We start from the raw sequence: 19,205 nt of genomic DNA, 5'->3' as shown, positions 1-19,205 counted from the left end.
ACGATGCTGCAGCGCCGCGAGCTCGGATTGGCGGAGAAAAGGCCACAAGCGAAAGCGCCAGGAGGTGCCGCCCGCCGGCGGGGGAATCCCAGGTTGGGGCGCGCGAAGCCTCCGCCGCCCCGCCTACCATGGGCGCGTCCGCCCTCGGCTGCCGCGCCGCGCTGCCATTGGTGCCCGGCTGTGACACGCCGGAGCCGGCCGGGGCCCCGGGCGGGCGGCGCGAGGGGCGGGGGCCGGGCGCGCGGCTGATGAAACCGGCGCCGGATCCCGCCCGCCTCGGCGCCCCATTCACTCCGCGCGGGCAGGTGTGAGCTGCGCGTCCAGCCGGCACGCCTGACCTCCGCTCGGGGCCGATCGTCCGCCAGTCCGTGCGTCCGTCGGTCCACCGCAGTCCTGCTCGCATCCTGCCGCCCGCCGCCGCCCGCTCGGTGAGTGCCCGAGCCCTCAGCGCAGGGACAGCTCCCTGGCGCGAGTCACCTTGGAGGGGCCTCGGCGCCGCGTGGGGTCGCGGGAGGAGGGAGCGAGGTCAAGGAGGGTCCCGCGCGGGGGGTGTTGGCATCCTCCCGGGAGGTCCCTGGCTGGCCGGGAGCGGGGACGTGCCCGTGGGGCCGGTGCCCATGCGGCTGTCGCTTCCACGGAGTCCATTTTGGTTCCCTGAAGGCGCAGCGTGGTGCATGATGCAACACCGACCGAGTAAGCTGGGGCGACCTGGCGCCGCGCGATGCCCGCTCCGCGCGCCTGCCCAGGGACCCTGGCGCCGGGGCGCTCGGGGTGGCCTGTGTGGCCCGGGGCGCGCGGCGGGCTCGGGGGGCCGGCCTAGGCGGCATCCCGAGCCCGCCGGCTGCGAGGGAGACCTTCCCTTACATGGCGCGGTGCTGAGCACCCCGCCCCGCCACGAGGTCCTGGGATGTGTCATCAGCCGCGGGTGGGGACCCCGCCAGGACGCTGGGAGGGTGGCCCCGCGGCAGGTGGCCGACCTGGGGACCGTGCTGCGCACCCCTGCTTGGTGGTCGCGGCGCCCGCCTCCTGCCTCTCCTCCCTTTCATTATAGACCCCGAGACCCGCCCTGTCCCCCAGCCCTTATCCAAGTTCCCCAGGGTTACTTTGAGGAGGTCACCTCAAGGTGGGGCTTCTTGTGCCGGGATTGGCCTGAAAATACAGGGTTCCTCAGGCCCTCCAGATGGTTTGGAGTAGGAGGAAGTTCTTCCGGCTTCATAAAGACAACCTATTCTCAGCGTGTTTCTCTCTGCGTAGTAGAAAACTTCCCGGGCACTGGCAGGTCACCAGCCCAGCGTGTCCACGTAGTAGCAGCTGCTCCACAGTACTACCGTGGCCTGCTGGGTGAGCCTCTGACCCTCCTCATGGGGTGTGGGAACCAAATAGGAGTTGTGTTTGACTTGTGTCATTACGATAGCCAGACATGTGCCTTCAGGAAGAAAGAACTACACTTCCCAGTACCCACAGTCATGCTCTCTGTTGCTAGGTTTTCTCCCAGAGGACAGGGTTGGGATTTCAATCCCAGATATATTTCCCTAAAATAAATATGCTTTTTAAGTAAAAATTCACTAGAACTGTGTACATTGCCTTCTGGCTGAATGTTCTAATTGTAATTCAAATTATAATTTAGTTGGGTTTTTACCTTAACATAGCTTGCCCTTTATGTGTGGTTCAGATAAAAGGAAACCATGATACATTTATTCCCCTGATATTTTTTGTAGGTCTCAGTGGAAACTATCATTATTTTCATATGAATGCACCCGCCTGGCTTTAAAACAAAAGGTCTTATTTAAGACACAGGATCCGAATAGAAATTTAGGGGAAAGGTCAATAATGGATTAAAATTCCTTTTAAAGGTTTGGCATATTGAGGTGTTTAATGATTATAAAGGTAAAATTCAAAAGGTGTCAAAGAAGTTTTGAGTAAACAAACAGGACAGGGCTTAATAAGAAGCCATCAGAAAAGTACTCAGTTGGCTGGATATGAATCTTAGAGCCACATGGCTGTTTTTATGCATGTGATTATTGGCTTTAGGTGAATAAAAGTCACAAAAGACAAGATTGATGGCCTCAGGAAGTTTGAATTCTAAGACACATATGTTCATTACATTTTATGGAAGATCTCATCCTCTGATGGAATTAGCACATGGTTATTGGGTATTCTAGTTTCTTTTTATCGAATCCAGTAAAATCGGGCAATCGTTGGAGGGCCCATTGCATCCAATGAAACGAATCCTTTCTTATAAGTAACCATGTATTTGAAGGTATTGCTTATTAATGCCAGGGAGGAGTCTGAATAGGAAGAAGTCCTTGTTATGGAGGGAACTGTTTCCTCTCACTCTGGGGATACCTGGGTCTCTGTCATCTTGCCCAGAGGCTCTCCCCAGATACCCTTCATTTCACTTGGCCCTTCGTCCTTACTCCATGGAAGACCTATGGATGAGACACTGGCCTTATGTGAATGATTGGTCCCTTCAGGCCTGGGTTGTGTGTGTGTGTGTGTGTGTGTGTGTGTTTTGCTAGGGATCAAACCCAGAGCCTCTCCCGTGCTAGTCTACCACAGGGCTGCACTCCCAGCCCCTGGTCAGCGTAAATTTAGAGGCATACCCAGCCAGATTGGCAGTATTCCCATGTGAAGTGTGAGAGAGATCAACTATAAATCCAAGCATGGTGGAGGTGGGAAGGCTAGGAAAAGAGCATGTTGGGTGGAAGAAAGATTTGAAAAGACACAGCTAACATTTTTAGATACTTCCATCCCTAAGGACAGGCCTGGACGAGATGGACCCTTTTGGGGCCCTTCCAAGGTGTATGACTGTGTTGCATCCACCTGTCCCAGAGTGGTAGCCTTCTTCCCATTCACCTCATATTTAAGTTGGGAGCTCATTGAGCTCTGTCTCTTCTGCTACCTATCACCTCCCTTGCCCCTCCAGAGTGGGCAGCTTGCTGGTGGACTTCCCTGGTAGGATGGGGATCCCAGGTCAAGGTTCCCAGGTTTTAGTTCTCCTCCAGGGAGGGAATACAGTAGAAAAATCTTTGGCTTTCAGCCTCGTGGTAAACTTGAGCTGCTTCTCTTTCTTTTCCTCCATAATCGGTTACCTGTCCTCCCTCCGCCCTCCAACAGTTTGGAAAATAATGGCCCCTGCACTTGTTTGGAGAGAGTCAGAATTTGTCAAGGGAGGTTCAGTGCATTTGCTCTTGGAGTGAGTCTGCCACAAGGATGGGCACAAATGGGGGAAACCCTTTGGTGGACTGCTAACGATGTCTGTTTCCCTCCCAAGGCGTTGGTTCATCGCAACACTGGCAGACTAGGGGGAACACTGTTTTCTTGATCCATTGGTCAGGATTCCGTCCTCCCAGGACTGCTGGAAAGACATTTCTGGACATTGGAAGGTTCACCCTACTGCCACACGCAGTGGCTTGCATTGGGCTTTTCCTCTCTGGTTATTATGGACGGGGGGACCTGCAGATGGTACCTTTAGGGATCATACTGTGCAAACTGAGTACGAGCTGTGACTGAGGGGTGAGGCGTCCACCTTTCCAGCTCAGGGTGGACCCTGCTGCTGCTGGTCTGTGGAGCCCTGGGGAGGGGCACCGAGGCTGGGAAGAGTGCTGCTTTTGACTTCTGGACTCAGCTTTGCCCCTCTCTCCATGTGCAGACTCTGGGAAGTCATTTAAACTTTCTGAAACTTATGCACTTATGGGGACCTGTCCTTTCCAGCCTCCCTGGCGAGAAGCTGGAAAGCTTGAAGTCCATTCGATCCTTTGACAAAGGTGTCAAATTCATGCAAATTCTTTTTTGAAATCAGCTCTATTTCCAGTTTAGATAGTGGTGGGAGAAAGAATGTCCCTTTTCTTGGTAGCACTGTGTCTTTCTCCGTTGTCTCTCTTTTTCCAGGTTGTGTTTCCTTTCCCCCTCCCTTTTCTGGGGGTGCAGAGGGCCTGGGCAGACGCATTCCCTTACCTTTCCACATTCCTTCTGCAGGGCTTTTTTTCAGGATGTTCAGATAGTTCTTGACCATACGGACAATCAGACATTTTTCCTGTGTGTTCAACAGTGGGTCCTAGTTCCGGATCATAGAGACCATGTAGCAGTGGTGACTGCTTGATATAGCCAACCTGAGCTTATGGCCCCACTCCCCAAACTTTGGGGTCAAAGTAGAAGCCACGACCCATCCCCAAAGAAAGGGCTGAATGACAGAGTGAGCCCCGCTTACAGGGATGCCTGTTCTAAAGTATTTCCTGTACCACGTGGAAATCCTTTCCCACGCTGCTTGCATAGTAATTGGCTTTTATTTTACTTATTTATTTATTTTTTGAGACTGGTGTCTCTGCATTACTGAAGCTGGTCTCCAACTCCTGGGCTCAGCCTCCTGGCTAACTGGAGGTATAGGTATGTGCTATTGCACCTGGCTTTTAGTGCTTACCTTTCAGGGTGGAGAGGATTTAAATGAGATAATGGATGTTAGACACTTACAGCATCTGGTACCCAGTATTTAACATAAATCTTAACAGTTACAGTGGAAGGAAAGGTTAACTCTTTGATTTAGATGTGGGAGAAAAATGATTTTTAAAACAACTTAAGTTTGCTTCTCCATTTGCCATGGCAATAAAATGTAGCCCCCTTTCCTTGGAATGTACCCAATTCAGGGTGTTGTGGGTCATTTGGGCCTTAGAGTAATCTGTTGACAAGTTCCCCATCCCCTCTGGTCCTGGGTCTGGAGGGAATGATGACAGCCCTGGGCTTTTGGCTCTATTGCCTGGATGTGCCTGATGAGATCCAGGGGCCACCTTGGGGTCCACAGTCTTGGGCTTGGCCACTCTGAGTACCTCTGGGAAGCCCCTTTCTTAGTGTTTGCGGTGTGTGTGTGTATGCACATCTGTGTGTTTAGCAGGGGATGTGTGTTTAGTGGGTGTGGGTATAGTGGCTGTCCTTATAGTCATCTTCATTCCCAACACTGAACCCAAATTACCCAAAGTCCTTGGGTTTGAGAAGAGCTAAACCCCCAAACCCAGGGCCATCTCTTTCCATCCTTTCTTTGAGTAGGTAATATCCCTTTTGGGTAAGGGTGGTGGGCTCATCCCTCAGTGGGGCTCAGAGAAGGGAGGGAACTGAACATTGTCATTTCCTCCAACGATTGTGACAGTTCTCATTCTTCCCATGAAGTGGCTTGAATTGAGCTGTTAAGGTTTGCTTGGAAATGCCCTCTTTCTCTTTCCACAGCTTCTTCCTTGCCTACCAAGTGCCATCTACCAGTCTCACACCAGATAGGAAGGAAGGCGGGGACAGATGAGGTCAGGAGTCACAAGTGCATGTTTAGTGCTTTCTGAGTACTTGGCGCTTGATGTATTTTCTTCCAGCCTTGTAACTGCCTGTCAAGTCTGGTCCAGCTGTTGGACCAGACTGATGGGGAAGTGAAGGCAGGTCCTCGCTACCCCACTGGGCACACAAGCAGGTAATAAGTGGCAGAGGGAAGATTGGAAACCAAGTGGCTTGGCTCCAGCAGCCCCCATGTGTGTGATGGGACTGTGAAGCCAGCCCTGCCTGGGCTCCAGCCTCTCTTGGAATGTGCCCGGCGTGCCAGGTGCCTGCTGAGATGGCAGCACACACCTCTGACTGCTCCCGTTTGTTTCTGGGCAAGTTGTGGTGATGCTTGCAGGGCCTCTCCACCGTTGGCCAGCTCTGGTTATTATCGTGGACGGTGGGGACCTGCAGATGGAGCCTTCCCTCCCTGGCCCTGATTTCTCTCTACCATCTCTGGATGCAGATCTTCCCTGCACAGCTGGAGCCCGGGGGCTGCTGGGGCAGCTGTGCTGGGCAGGTGGCCAGACTCAGGAGCCAGCATGTGTGGCAGAGAACCGGCTGCATTCTTTGGGGGTCAGTAGTTTGTCATTCACGTCACTAGCCTCTGGCTGGACACATTGCTTCCTGCCCCAAACCACAGGGGTGCCCATCCGTTCATCCCTGAGCTCCACCTCCATGTCTCTGCAGGGAGAACTCCTCGCAGGGGGTCTTGTGGGAACCAGAAACTGTTTACACTCCATTCTTCTGAGGCCTGTGGTAGTTGTAGTTCTGCCCCCATCTTTCATTTACTGATTTCTGCCACGTGGTGACATGGGGAAGTGTCCCCTTCCTTTGAAGACACCCCTTTGACACCCTTGGAAAGCCTAGGGTGGCAGCTTTCTACCCTCAAGAGTGCTTTCCTGGGGGCCAGAGCTTTTCAGGTGGCAGGGGAACCTCCTACCCTCCCTTGGGATGAGACCAGGTCCAGGAAGCTGGGAGTTTTGGGTGCAGGCCTTGGGGACCCTCAGAATTCCTGGAAAGGAAACGGACAGGTATGTAGTAAAACTCTTTTCCACCGCTTTCCTTCTTTCTCATTTCTTTCTTTTCTCTTTCAGCTTTTTTTGGATAGCATTTTGAACTTAAGGAAAAGCTTCAAGAGCACAAGGAACCCATGTGCCCTTTCCTCCAGGCCACCAGTTGCCACCATTTTGCCCCTTCTGCTTTTCCCCCACATAGACACACACGAGTGCACATATGCACGCTTTTCTGACATGCCCTGATGCATTATTTGCCTCTCCATACTTTATCATGTATTTCCTAAGAACAAGGATGGCCGCAGTGTGAAATCTTTGCTTTTTTCCCCTTTTCTCAATGCTGGGGATGGAACCCAGGGCCTTGTGCATTCTCCGCAAACTCTGTTCCACTGAGCAACACGTGCAGCCTGACAGTGAATCAAAATCAGGAAGCTTAACCTCAATGCAGAGGTGTTATCAAGTTCACAGCCCTTGTTCAACTTTGAATTGTCCACATGGTGTTCTTCACATGTTCTTGGGGAATTGGAGCTCAAAGGAACCCTAGTCTAGTATTCTACCGTATTCTAATTTTCTGCATCACAAGTCTTTTAATTTTTAAAGGCTCTCGCTTTAAGAAAAAGTTCCTAAAAGGGGGACTGCTTACCGTGAAGAACTTGGAAACTAGTACAGTGACAGGAGAAAATAAAAAAGCCCATGATTGCTGCACAAAGCCTTGGCACTTGGCCAGGTGAATGGATTGTAAGAAAAGTGGTTGATCACCTGGCCCTGCAGACTGCAGGCCCCACTCCTGGGAAGAGCCCCCTCAGCTGAGCCCTCAGGCTGTCTTTCATGCCCCTGCCCACTCTTTGGGTGGTTGCCCACATGAGCAGGCTGACAGCCTCCCTTGGTAGCACTTTACTCGTGCCCACACGTAGGTACTTGGGGTGGGGAAGGGCAGAGATCATTATCACATACACAGGACTTGTTTGAGACTTGAAGTGTTGCAGGTCCTCTCTTGTCTGCTCTGTACCCCTCGCTTCCTCGACTTGGCAGAGGTTAAGGATGCACATGGGCCTGACAGAGGGCTGCGGCATGGGCCCCCGGTGGCTATTGCATATAGTTGCAGACTTGCCGCTGGGTGAGCCTCTTGTCCTTTCTAGGAGGCCACTGGAAAAGTAAAAGGCAAAATTCTAAATTGTGTTGCTTTGTTAATGACTGTGCTACTCATACGCAGACTTTCTTAGGAGAAGGTTTCAAAACTCCTGTGCAGTGGAATTTGGATCTTCTCTGTTTGGGTTGTCCCCTCTGCCGTCACCGCCAGCACTGAGAGTGGCTCCCCTTTTTCCTGGCCTGGAATGGGTCCTTCTAAGTGAGCCGGCTTTCTGGAATGATTTTGCTGGAGACTATTCTTTCAGTGTGCACGACGCCTCACTCTTTGCACCTCAGTTTCCCTGAGCTGCGAACCTACCTTGTGTGTGAGAAGGGGCCTCTGAAGGTCATGATCAAAAGCTTCAAGTATTTTTCCATGTGTTTGTTTGTTCTTCTCCTGCCCCAGACCCTCTCCTTGAAGGAGCTGGCCTTGACAGTGACTCCGGTGGGCAGCCGCCCAGGGTCCATGCACCCTGCTGAGCCCAGTAACTCCTAACCTGGCCCGACCAGCACTGAGGGCTGCTCTTCAAAGAAACCCTTTGAAGTGCAAACATTTCCTTTCCTGAAAAGAAGGGAAATTGAAATGAAAACGTATTGTTCTGGGCAGACAATGTTCTCTTCGATCAAAGAGGGAGAGGGGCTTATAAAGGGAGATTCGCAAATCAGACCTTGATGTGGCAAAGCCGGTGAGTATCCATCAGTGTGGAGGAGGGCACGGGGTCTCTGAGGTTGGTAAGATTGCATTTTTTCCTTATGCTCCTAAATTGAACATATTTGATTTAACTATGTCTCTTTGTGTTTTTTTGGAAATGACTTTCGGTGAATTATAATTCTGTTTCCACATTAGAATATTGTGTAGCCAATAAAAATGGCATTTTCAAAGAACATTTGATCTTAATGGGGAAAACTTTAATGTTGAAAGTGAAAAAAAACCCAAAAAATCCCGATTGTAATTTTCCATGTTCACCGTTATCTTAATGAGATCTGGGTATCACAAAAAGAAAATGTGGTCAACATTGAACTTTGGGAGCTGGGAGTATAGTGCAGTGCTAGAGAGGATGCTTAACATTTGAGAGGCCCTGGGTTCAATCCCCAGCATCTCCTACTCCACAATAGTCTTTGTTTTGTTTACTGCTGTGTTTGTAGCACCTATGATAGTGCTCAACAAATATTTATTGAAGGAATATTTATATAGGTTAGTAAAACAGTATATTTTAAAGGAAAAATAACTGAGGCAAATTGTAACATTTGTCAGGTAGATAGGACAATAAGTTATTTCAAGTTTCTATTACAATTCTGCCCAGACAATCTCACTTTGCGGTTTATTTTATTCTTTGGTATAAGTATGTACCATATTTGGTACTTCAGTACAAATCATATGGTGAATTGTTTGCTCTGTCATTTCGATTTAGAGTAATCCAGCCCTGTTAAGATCGGAGTATCAGGATATTACATTTTTGCTAGGTTGGTTATTAGATATCTTCACAGATCAGGTAAAATTAGAGCTTTCTATCAACCTACCCTGTAGCTAATCACCATTGGGCCAGCCTGTCCCATCCTGTTGTGGAGAATTTTTGCCTGATTTGCCTAGGATTTTTTATCTTTTAAGTATCAAAGATGACCGAGATATACTGGCTGATTTCTAAATTTATAATGTTTTCAGAAAATACAGCTTTTCATTTCTACATACAATGTAGATAAGCTTTGGAAATGTCCCTCATTTAGGCTGTCACCTGTCTCTCTGGTCCTGCAGGAGGATATAGGCACGTGGGGTTCAAGGCTCTGGTAGTGCCTGTCCTAGCCCTCAGCACAAAGTTCTAGAAGCCTTTCTCGGGAGGTGTTTGGAATGTGACTTCTGCTACCCACACACTGGTGTTCCCAAGGACAGAAACTTTGACCACTATCTACAATAAGAACTAAATTTACATTGCCATCAAGTCCACACATGGCGACACACATATTGATAAAAAAGATTGGAAGTTTCCATGAAACAACACCTACCCATTATTCTTTCCTACAGTGCACTCGGATAATTTTATTTTTTTTTACGGTCCTGGGGGTGGAACCCAGGGCCTCACACGTGCTAGGCAAGACCTCTGCCACTTTCCTCTACCCACAAAACTCTTGATAATTTTTATTCTTTTCTGTTTCATTAAAGACATTAAAAAAGAGGGGTGCTCCTAGTGGCCACTTCCAGTTTGCAAAACACTGCCACGCTTGGATGCACCTAGCCTGCAACTTTCCCAAATCTCAGGTCTGCTGCAGGCACTAAAGGTATGAGAATAATTTGTCTAGACCCTTCTCGGAGGAGAAAATTTTGCAGTAGAGGTTTCTTTTGTGGTGAGAGTTTCTGTCTGAACTGGACTTTATTCCTTGTGATGATTCCCAGCAGGGGAGCAGGTTTACAGGACACCTGTGAACTTCCCAGCTTGCTTTGAGTTGCAAACTGAGTAACTCTGGCATCAACTCTCTTTTAGAGGTGGCCTGGTCAGGATATGTGTGTGTGTTCCTGTGTTTCTCAGAAATGGGCCTGCCTTTATTTATTTATTTATTTACTTGTGGTGCTGGGGATTGAACCCAGAAGCCTTGTGCGTGCGAGGCAAGCACTCTTACCAACTGAGCTATATTCCCATCCCCCTTACATTATTAATTTCAAGTACTTTGAATTTCCTTGAATGTATTTTTTTTTCAATGTGTTTTAAGAAAGAACACGTCTGAAAAGTTAGCCTTTTCTTTCAGAGTTAAGGATTTGTGAGTACAACAGGAAAAAGATGCTTTAATAGAAAAGTTAATTTGGGGTCTGTCCAATCTATTGGATTAAAGTTGAACAGAGTATTGCAAATATAATACTAGCAATGACAATTATATTATTAAATAGTTCTTGGAAAGGGTGAATGGATTTTTGCTTAAGAAGAATTTGAATTTTATTTTGATTTAGCAAGTAAATATTCTTAAATAACAAAGCCTGTGTATGTAATTCTTAAAACAATTGTAAATCAAGGGAGTTAGTTCCATTGAACAAGGGCATAGTGACATAACAGAACTAACACAAAATAAAATAAATTGCCCTAGTTTATTAAAACACTGTACAAATATCTGTCCTGTTCCTTGCAAACCTCTTTTATTTACTATGCTCAATAAAAATAAATTTGCTGTAAGAATTCAGAGTACTTAATTTACAGTCTTTTAAAAAATGCATGTATAAGTTATAAATTGCCACCACTGTTAGTATTTGAGTAGGAACTTCATAAATTTGGTTTTATGCTGTTACATACATATTATTTGAAATAAGTGATAATCTTTAAATATAGTTGAGTGACGCACTCCTCACAAATCTATAATGTCAAATTTTTAACAGCCATTTTGGTTTTTTAAAAATCACTTTTGTTAGAAGACATTTCTTTTTCATTTTACTTTCTTCCTAAAGGGCTATCTTGGGGAGATATTAAGTAAGAATATCATTAATTCTTTGGATAATTGTCCTGAACTGGGAAATGTTCATCTTATTGGTCTTAGAGTTTGCAGTCAGAATTTAGAAAGTGATCAAAACTAATTTGAGGTAGGGATTAGTGCAGTAGAGGTTTTTTTTTTTTTTTTTCAGTGATCACTGAATGTCTGTGAGTCTTTGATCTGGTGAGTGCAACTGTAAACCTTGGGCAATTTTGAGTTGGAGTAGTGCCCAGTGGAAAATAACACTCAACATGAATTCAAGTCACTTTCCTGGGTGCCCTTCCACTGTCCTGGTGGAGCCTCTGCAAGGAAGATCTTGCTGTGCTACCGTATAAGCTCTTGTGTTGGTGGTTGAGTTGGGGCCTCTTAGGGGCTTCTGGCTCTGACCCCCAGAGTTGTCTCTTTCTGGTGAGGTGTCCAGTTATGTAAAGGAAGAAGTATCATTTTGCCCCGAGAGGCACTAGGAGGCAGGCACAGAGGGAGAGAATGGGACCCTCGGAGCAAGAAGTGCTGCCCCAGGTCCAAATGAAGAGACTCAGACATTTTAGTTCTTGTCCCTTTTCCTAGAATTGCTCTTGCTACTAGATTTCCTTGAACTGGCAGAACTTTGTGCCCACTTGATAGTGAGTGTGGACACGGTGCAGGCCCCCTGCCTAGGCCTGAGAGCCATATTCCTCTTAGGTCTGGACTTCTCTGAAGGATGCAAGGTGTACACTACTAAAAGTAAAACTCTAAACCTAGGTCAACACTTACTGTAATATATCATTTCTGGAAATATAACACACAAAACTGGAAGCGTTTCCATTGTAGTTGTGCATATTAGGTGAATTCTGTGATGTGCCTCTTAGTTATTTCTGTCACTCCTTCATCACGGTCCAAAGGCCATAGGTAGGTAGGTGTATAGGGACTGGACAGATGTGCCAGTGGAGGCCGGCAACAAGGGTAGAAGGAGGGATTATATCTTCCTAAGCATTTAAGTAAACTATTTTGCATAATATGACAGGGCCTTTCCTATCTTAAAGTCAAACTCTGGGTGTCTTTATGCTATCTAGACCAGGGTTATGTACAAATCCTCCCCTGGGGATTTTGTTGAAACTCAGATTCTGATTCAGGAGGCCCAGATGGGTTCTGAGAGACTACATTTCTAACTCCAGGATCACCTGGAGTGGCAAGCCCCTAGAAAATGCTGGAACCTGCAGTCATTTAGGAATACCACGGATTGAAAGATTTCAGGCCACGTCTGTCTTTGGGTCTTCTGTACCTGGAGCAGTGAGTGGTACAGAGTAGACATTCAAAAAGTGCCTTTTCAACGGAAGTGAAGAAATTGCTGTCCCGTGCCCATTTATTTTAGTGCCTTTGGAGGGGCCTGGTGGCCCCTTCTGTAGTCTGTGCTTTCATTTTGACCAGCCTGCTTATCTGTTTACAGCAGATAGGAAGTGATAAGTTCCACTGCAGAGGTGGGGCTGCTGACAGTGCTGAGAACTGATAGCCCAGGGCCTGACAGCAGGGGAGAGGACAGAGTGCTGCAGAGAGAAAGCAGCATGGGGGGAGAATTGAGCTGAATGATGGACACCTTCTTTTCTGTTGTGTGACCAGCGGCAACTCTGTGCCTTAGTTTCCCTGCGTGGAAATGGAGAGTCATGGTTTCCCACTTGGTAGGCAGTGTTGAGGATCAAAGCTTTGGGGCTATTGCCAGGCTGAGTAAATGGGATCCCTGTTAGGAATGGTGTCTGCAGGGTTAAACTTCAGGCTTCAGAGAGGTTTCTGCCAGATGAAAAATCCCGTTCCTGAGGTTGCCCATAAATGTGTCTTTGCTTTGCTAGTAAAAGAGTAGGTGTCCATTAACATGCAAAGTGAATTCTCCAGACGATGGAGCGGTGGAAATGAGCTAAGGAGAGGTTGCTACATGTTCCCTCTTCGTCAGGAAATTCTTCATGGAAGAGGCAGATGCAGGAACTTTCTAATTAAGGTCGGGCAAGGGGAAGATGAACCTGGCTTGGAGAGGGCCTGTGGGGGTGGCCATGGTGTTGACAGAGCTGGCATAGATTGCCAGGTTTCTGGGCCCCCTGCTCAGAAGACCTGAAACAAGGGTGCCCCTTGGAAGAGCTGGCACGCATTTGGGTGTATGCCCTTGTGGTTAAACCTCCTTGCAGTTTACTTATTCTTGGTTCTTAAGAAATCTCAGGAAGGGATGGCTAAGGGGAAAAAGGGTGCTTGGGCACAGTTCCCAATCTGTTCTACCTCCGTGGAGGTGTTGGACTCTGCCCGGGGGAGAGATCTGACTTGGAATACTCATAACTACACCTTGGCTGTGTCTAGCCTGCCATTGAGTTCAAGGATCTCTGCCTGGCACATGAGTTGGTGGAGAGAAATTTAAAGGGGATGAAGTGGAACAGTTTCTTAAAGAGCCTCGACATAGTGTTAAGCTTCCCAGATGTTCTACTGATCACCTAGAAACGCCTAAGAGTTCCCTGAAGTTTCTTATTCTAAATGGTTTTCTTGCACCTTCTCACAGGAAAGTGGTGCGGGGGCATGAGAATGGGGTGTTATAAAATGCAGGTATGTGGCTTAGTTTTGCTGTTGTTTCGTTCACTAACTCATATACTCATTAGAAGGCTTTTTGTTGAGTAGGATATAGAAATACCAATTACAATAAACTAAAAATAATTCAGAAAGGCAGGAAAATAAAAAAGAAATGTCATTTACATGTTTCTTCAAAATCTGAAACTTGTGATCACTCCTATAAAGTGTGAGCCAAGGCTGCCTGTTCCAGGAAAGGCCCGGGGTGGTTGTGGGTATGGTGGGGTTGGTGGTGGAGGGACTTAGGATTTATTCTGTGCTCTTTGACAGCTTGTGAATTTTGCATGAGGCACGGGTTGAATTTATAAAAATCCCATCATGGCCTTGTTTGGGGGGAAAATCAGATTAGTTTTCATGGTACGTCTTGCAGGAATTTAGAGATCGCTTACGATCACCTTTTCAGTCACTTAAGAGGTGCATACTGTTTATTCTCCTCACCAGGCATTAAGATGGACAACAGATCGCATGGGTGGAAGTGTGCAGTTGGGCTCATGAACAGTCCCTCTGCTTTACAGCACTTGTCACCTTGCATGGGGGATTGGTCAGCTGAAGACATGTGTCATGATTGTTTAACGAAGCAGCCAAGGGAAGAAATCATGACACGTTCAGAAGTGTGAAAAATTCCCGTGAAGGAGAAGGTTATGCCACCTGTTGTAAGGTGTGTATTGCACCAGCGTTGATGGACGGTGCGCGTGAAGAGAGTGACGTGGAATGGTCTCAGGAAAGGGCACGCATTAATGAAGGAACTAGGAGACCAGGTGTGGGCAGGTAGAAGAAACTTGGTGGAGGAGTCCTGGATTCTTAGCAGAGCCTCCTGGGCCCCGAGAACCCGAAAACCCAGATAGGCCATCTCTGTTGTCCCCTGCTGGGTTCGCCACACTCTCCTCAATCTTCAAAGTGAGGCCACCTTCGGGTGTGTATCTACCCTAGACTTGCCCTTTCAGTGACCTGGAAGCACATAGACCACAAAGCTGTGGACTCTTGTCACCCTGGGCAAGACATATGCTCGGGCCACCTTTTCTGCTTACCGATTTAGAAGGAATTGCATTAAGATGTTACTTTCTTTGGGATTTCCAGCTCTAAAAAAGATAGAGGTGACCAAAGACCCATGGGAGAGCACTGTGTGGTTTGGTGATATGTGAAAGCGAGTGTCCAGGGGTAACAGTGATCGGGTGTACTGGGGACAGGAGTTCTGCTCTTAGGACATGAAAGATTGTCATTGAGAATCTTGGCTTTGTCTGCGTAGGCCCAGAAATGCTGAGCAGGACTCTGATACTCCCAGAAGGCACAATGACTCTTATAAAGTGGGGGCTGGGGGTAAGGTGCCTGGAGACAGTGTCCATGTGGTTCACCAGACTTGTGCTCCCTCAAAGGACTATTCCAGAAGAGCTTCTGCATTCGAAATGGGAAGTTTCCTTGTTGCAACTGTGGAGCGTGTGGTTTTGGACGCAGCATTTCTCAGTCTGATTGCCCGCTAGTGGATGCTAATCCATTCATGACGGCCGGCCATTTCCTGGGCAGCAGGGTTCTGTTGTGCAGGGTGACTCCTGGGGAGGGCTGGAATGTCAGGATAGGCCATGAGAAGTTTCAGCTCCAAACTATCTCACCAGAGAGGAAGCCTGTCAGAGGTTATTTTTCAAAAGACTTATGAGCCAGTCCTACACATCAAAATACAGACAGACCTCATCAAAGGAAAGGGAAAGAAATCCCGCCTGTGTTAACCCACGCTGCGTGGACTGGGGGTGAAGCCTTGCAGCAGCAGCAGAAGCAGCAGCAACCCCTACTGAACCTCTGTGATGAAAAATCTAGCAAGAGCTGCCTTCTGCCCAAAGCGCCTTTGGCAAACACTTCATGGAGCTCTTGCTTCTGCTTCTCCCCGACCTCTTGAGCAACAGACTTCCCCCTGGCAGAGTAAAGAAAAGCACAATGTGAAAGACAGAGAGGGCTTCCTGCCTGCCTCCAGGTCCTGCATGCAGAGGAAAGGGAAATAGTACGGAAGGAAGTCTTGTGTCTCCGAATGAGAGGACTCTTGTCAGCCCTGCGGCAGGTACCGAATGCATCTCAGGAGCACGGAGCACTAGGCGTAGCTGGTGTAGGACAAAAAGATACCCACTGTGACCTCGCAGCTCTCAGTCTTGTCCAGGAAGAAACTGTCAGGAGATTGTACCGCATTTGCCCTTGTAAAAGCCCCTGCAGCTGTTCCCTGGCCTCCCCTGGACTCCTGGATAGACTCAGCCTGGAGACAGGGTGTGGGACACCTGGTACTCTTCATTGGCCTCAACATTTTGCCCAGGGTCCTTTAGATTTGCTGAGCAGGTCTGATCCAGCCATGAAGGGGTATTGTTACTCACGTATGCAGATGTGTGCATATAAAAACAGCATGCCCTTGTACTGAGGAGCGCGCAGAGCAATGCCCCCAGTTCAGGGAAGGTTTTCAGGAGGACAAAGGATGGCAAATAGTCAGATTTAGGGGAAGGGAAAAAGGGCACCTCAGTTTTGCAGTCCAAGTTCAGATGTCTTCAATATCTGCTCTCTGGGCAGAAATGTGATAAGGATTGTGTTACAAAAGAAGCCTTGGCTTTTGTTTGGGGATAGCAGAGCATTCCTAAGAGTCGCCTGGAAGGATCGTGATACCCCAAGATTCCTGTATCTTAGGAACAGAGATGTGATCAGAGTTTCAAATGCCATGGGCCACACTTACCAACCAGCTTCGAAAACCAGCCATGTCCTTTGTCAGGTCTTGCAAATGTTTTGGAATAAATAAAAAGCAAAGCAAAAAAGACTTTGTGTGGCTTGTAACACACTCACCAAACCTGGAAAACGTTGGGAGGAAGGGAGGTAGGCTCCCGAAGAACGTGGTTGTGGCTGCACAGCACACAGGGGCCAGGAGTGTTTGGGGTTTATCAGGAATCTTTGGACAGTGCTATCATGGGGCATGCCTGCCCACAAAGCTTGCTTTGTGAACTTGTCCCAAGACAGGACCTTTGGCTGGAGTAAACTAAGTTTGACCGGGATATTATTTCTTATGTTCTTGGCTCCCCAGACAGGTGTTTGAGAAAGGAGCAGGGGTAAACTTGGTCCCCAAGACCCCATCCGAACTGTCTTTTTTACATTCTTTTGGCTTTGTAGAGAGAGTTGCACCCCAAGATGGACACTGCCTCTTTGTTTGAGTTAGGAACCCCCTCTTGGAGGCAAACTCTAGAATCACTTGCCCTCTCTTCCCTATGTCCTCCCTTCCTTGAGATTTCACAGCCACACTCCAGGGGACACTGCTGCCTGGTACCCTGTTACTGTTCTGTCCCGAGCCCGCTGCTTCCTCCACCGACCCACCCACTCCCTGCACGGAGAGAAGGTGGCTTCCTCGAGCTCATCTGACTGTCAGGTTCATTCTACCATTAGCACCTCAGACTACAGTTAAAGAAGACTACATCACATATGAAATTGTATTTGAATTCTAGAAGGGGCCTTGTGTTGTGCTCTGGATATAGGAATTTGTAAAGACCCAGATTAACACTTCTCTTAAGGTATTTAAAGAGAACCCAGCAAGGACTCCTCTGAACTGGAAATACCTGAGTGGCATGTGGAAGGATAGGGGTGTCAGTGCCAGACCTTGGCTCTGGTGTGCACATGATGTAGGAACCAGCTCCCAGCCTTCCTCTGCCACTTTCCTGGGGCCTGGGAACTGAGGGAATGGCTGGCCACTTCCCAGTGTGGTCCTGCACACTTAGCGAGTGGGCAGTAGATCTTCCCTCTCTCTTTCTTTATTCTTCATTGACTTCATCATGGTGCTGAAGATGGTGCATCTGTTGTCTAAAAAGGCCACTGGGCTCTCTCCTACCAAGGCCTCTTCACAAATGCACAGGTAAGGCTGACTCTCTGGAACACCCCCCTCCTCTCCTTCTCTGTCTACAGTTGCACAAAGCTTAAGTTTGATTTGAAGTTGGTGTTGGCCTTTGGAGAGTTGGTGACCCCAAGAAGCAAGGGACTGATCCCAGATTGTGAGACCATGTCGGTTGCATTAGCTACTTCTCTGCTGTTAGAAAATTGGTCATTTTTATCTGAGCTATTTGGGTGGTTCTTTTTACCTAAGAAGGCTTTGTATTTCCTCTTGATTTTGCAGGCCCATGAGTTTATGCCCATTCTGGAGCATGAAGAAGGCAGACCGTTGATAATATTTGGTAGAAATGACTTTCAAAAAATCCGTCTTCAACTATGAACAGGGAGCTGATTGGCTGATAGGTCCTTCCTTGGAAGTTGCAGGACCCTAGCGGCTGACCACAGAGGCTGTCTCTTTAGTGAAGACAGAAATGTGTTCCTTTGTGTCATGTTGAAAAAATTAGAAGAACACAGACTACATTTGGAATCTAAATTTTTTTGGGCAATGGCACAAAACCCTTATGGATTAACTTGTACATAAATTCAATTTTCAGCTTAATTCTTTTAGCTATATTATAAAATACCTAACAGTTTAGGGCTAGAAGCATAGCATAGTTGTTTTATGCCAAGTGGTGTTTAATAGCATATCCAAAAGCTAGATATACTTCCCCTTGGTCCAGGCTCAATTATTTATTTGTAGATTCTAATTTTGGGCTGTTTGGAGGAATAGATTGTTGACAGTAATAAAGCAAATAAAAGCTTCTTTTGAAAAACTGAAAATATACTGGGGATTTATCATAGGTTGAAAGGAGTACACAGTATTATCTTTTAAAAATATATGTTGTCGTCATCTTCTCTCTCGCTCTTTATCTTTTTTTTTCTTTGAATTTATTGTTTTGATAAGGTGTCCCTGGGAATTCTCCCAGCGTAGATCAAGAGAAGTTGGCACTGGGTTGAGTAATAATAAACAAGAAAATAAATAACAATAAATAAGAAAATTGTGGTGTTCTCAGATGTTTGTTTAGTTACATGTTCCTGCTCCCCCTAACTAAAGGACAGTTGCAGTAGTTACACAAAAGGGGCAGAGAAAAAAGTGCATCCTGGGAGGTGGTGGCCTTGCTCCTCTGCTTTGTTGATGAGAACTTACCATGTGCTCCATCAGGTGGGGTGGCAGGTGTTTTATTCATTTGTTTGGTACTGGAAGTAACCCTCAGCAGACAGACGAGTTAAAGAATAAAAAATATTAGGTGCACTATGAAATGTCGAGATTTACTCTAGACTTTGTTTTCAGTCATACAATTCTAAATTTCGAGGTAGGCTCTTTGAGAATTACCGTGTCCATTCATTTCCTCATTCCTGCAGCAAACACTGGCCAGGTGCTTTACAGGTGCCCACTTTGAATTAACCAAACTTCTCGCCCTTAAAGGGCGGTCATTCCTTGAGGTTCTGCAGATACGGTGATAGCACAGCAGTTGGCCTTGAACCCTGTTTCCTTATGATTAAAGTGAGCTCTAGAGAAGGTCAGGCTCTTGCTACCAGTTTTCATCCCTTGGACACTGAACTGTAGCCACTAGGCTAGTTACTCATAGTACCCCTTTTTCTATTAAGGCAATCTAGGGATCTGCTCTCAGTCCTCACCCCCTCTTGTGTCTCTGAGTTACTTCATATGGTTGGCTATTCCCTTTTCTGCGTCGTTCAAAGGCCACTTGCTACAGACCCACAGGCGAGAGGGCTTATCACATAAGCCAGGCATTACTTATTAGAGTGGTCTGCCGAGTGCCTTTAGAGTGGCGATCTGTGACAGTCAGGCCCCTGGCCCAGACCATTCGCCCTGCTCCAGAATGAATGAGGGTGCAGGAC

The 19,205-nt window shown here is 47.4% G+C and overlaps 1 protein-coding gene across 3 annotated transcripts in view; it reads left to right on the top strand.

The window, feature by feature from the left end:
- Positions 1-239: 239 nt before the first annotated feature.
- The window catches only part of Slc7a1 (solute carrier family 7 member 1), a 75,211-nt gene continuing 56,245 nt past the window's right edge, over positions 240-19,205 (top strand). For all 3 annotated transcript variants that reach the window (XM_046454155.2, XM_046454154.2, XM_046454153.2), the window contains exon 1: positions 240-428. The gene's annotated coding sequence lies outside the window, so the exon portion shown is untranslated. The remainder of the gene's footprint in view (positions 429-19,205) is intronic.

Source organism: Marmota monax, unplaced genomic scaffold, assembly GCF_021218885.2.
Source record: "Marmota monax isolate L192 unplaced genomic scaffold, Marmota_monax_Labrador192_F-V1.1 WCK01_AAM20220418_F8-fsc00011, whole genome shotgun sequence".
Classification (NCBI taxonomy): Eukaryota; Metazoa; Chordata; class Mammalia; order Rodentia; family Sciuridae; genus Marmota; species Marmota monax.
Note: the sequence above shows the minus strand (reverse complement) of the source record. Positions and strands in the feature narration are given on the sequence as shown.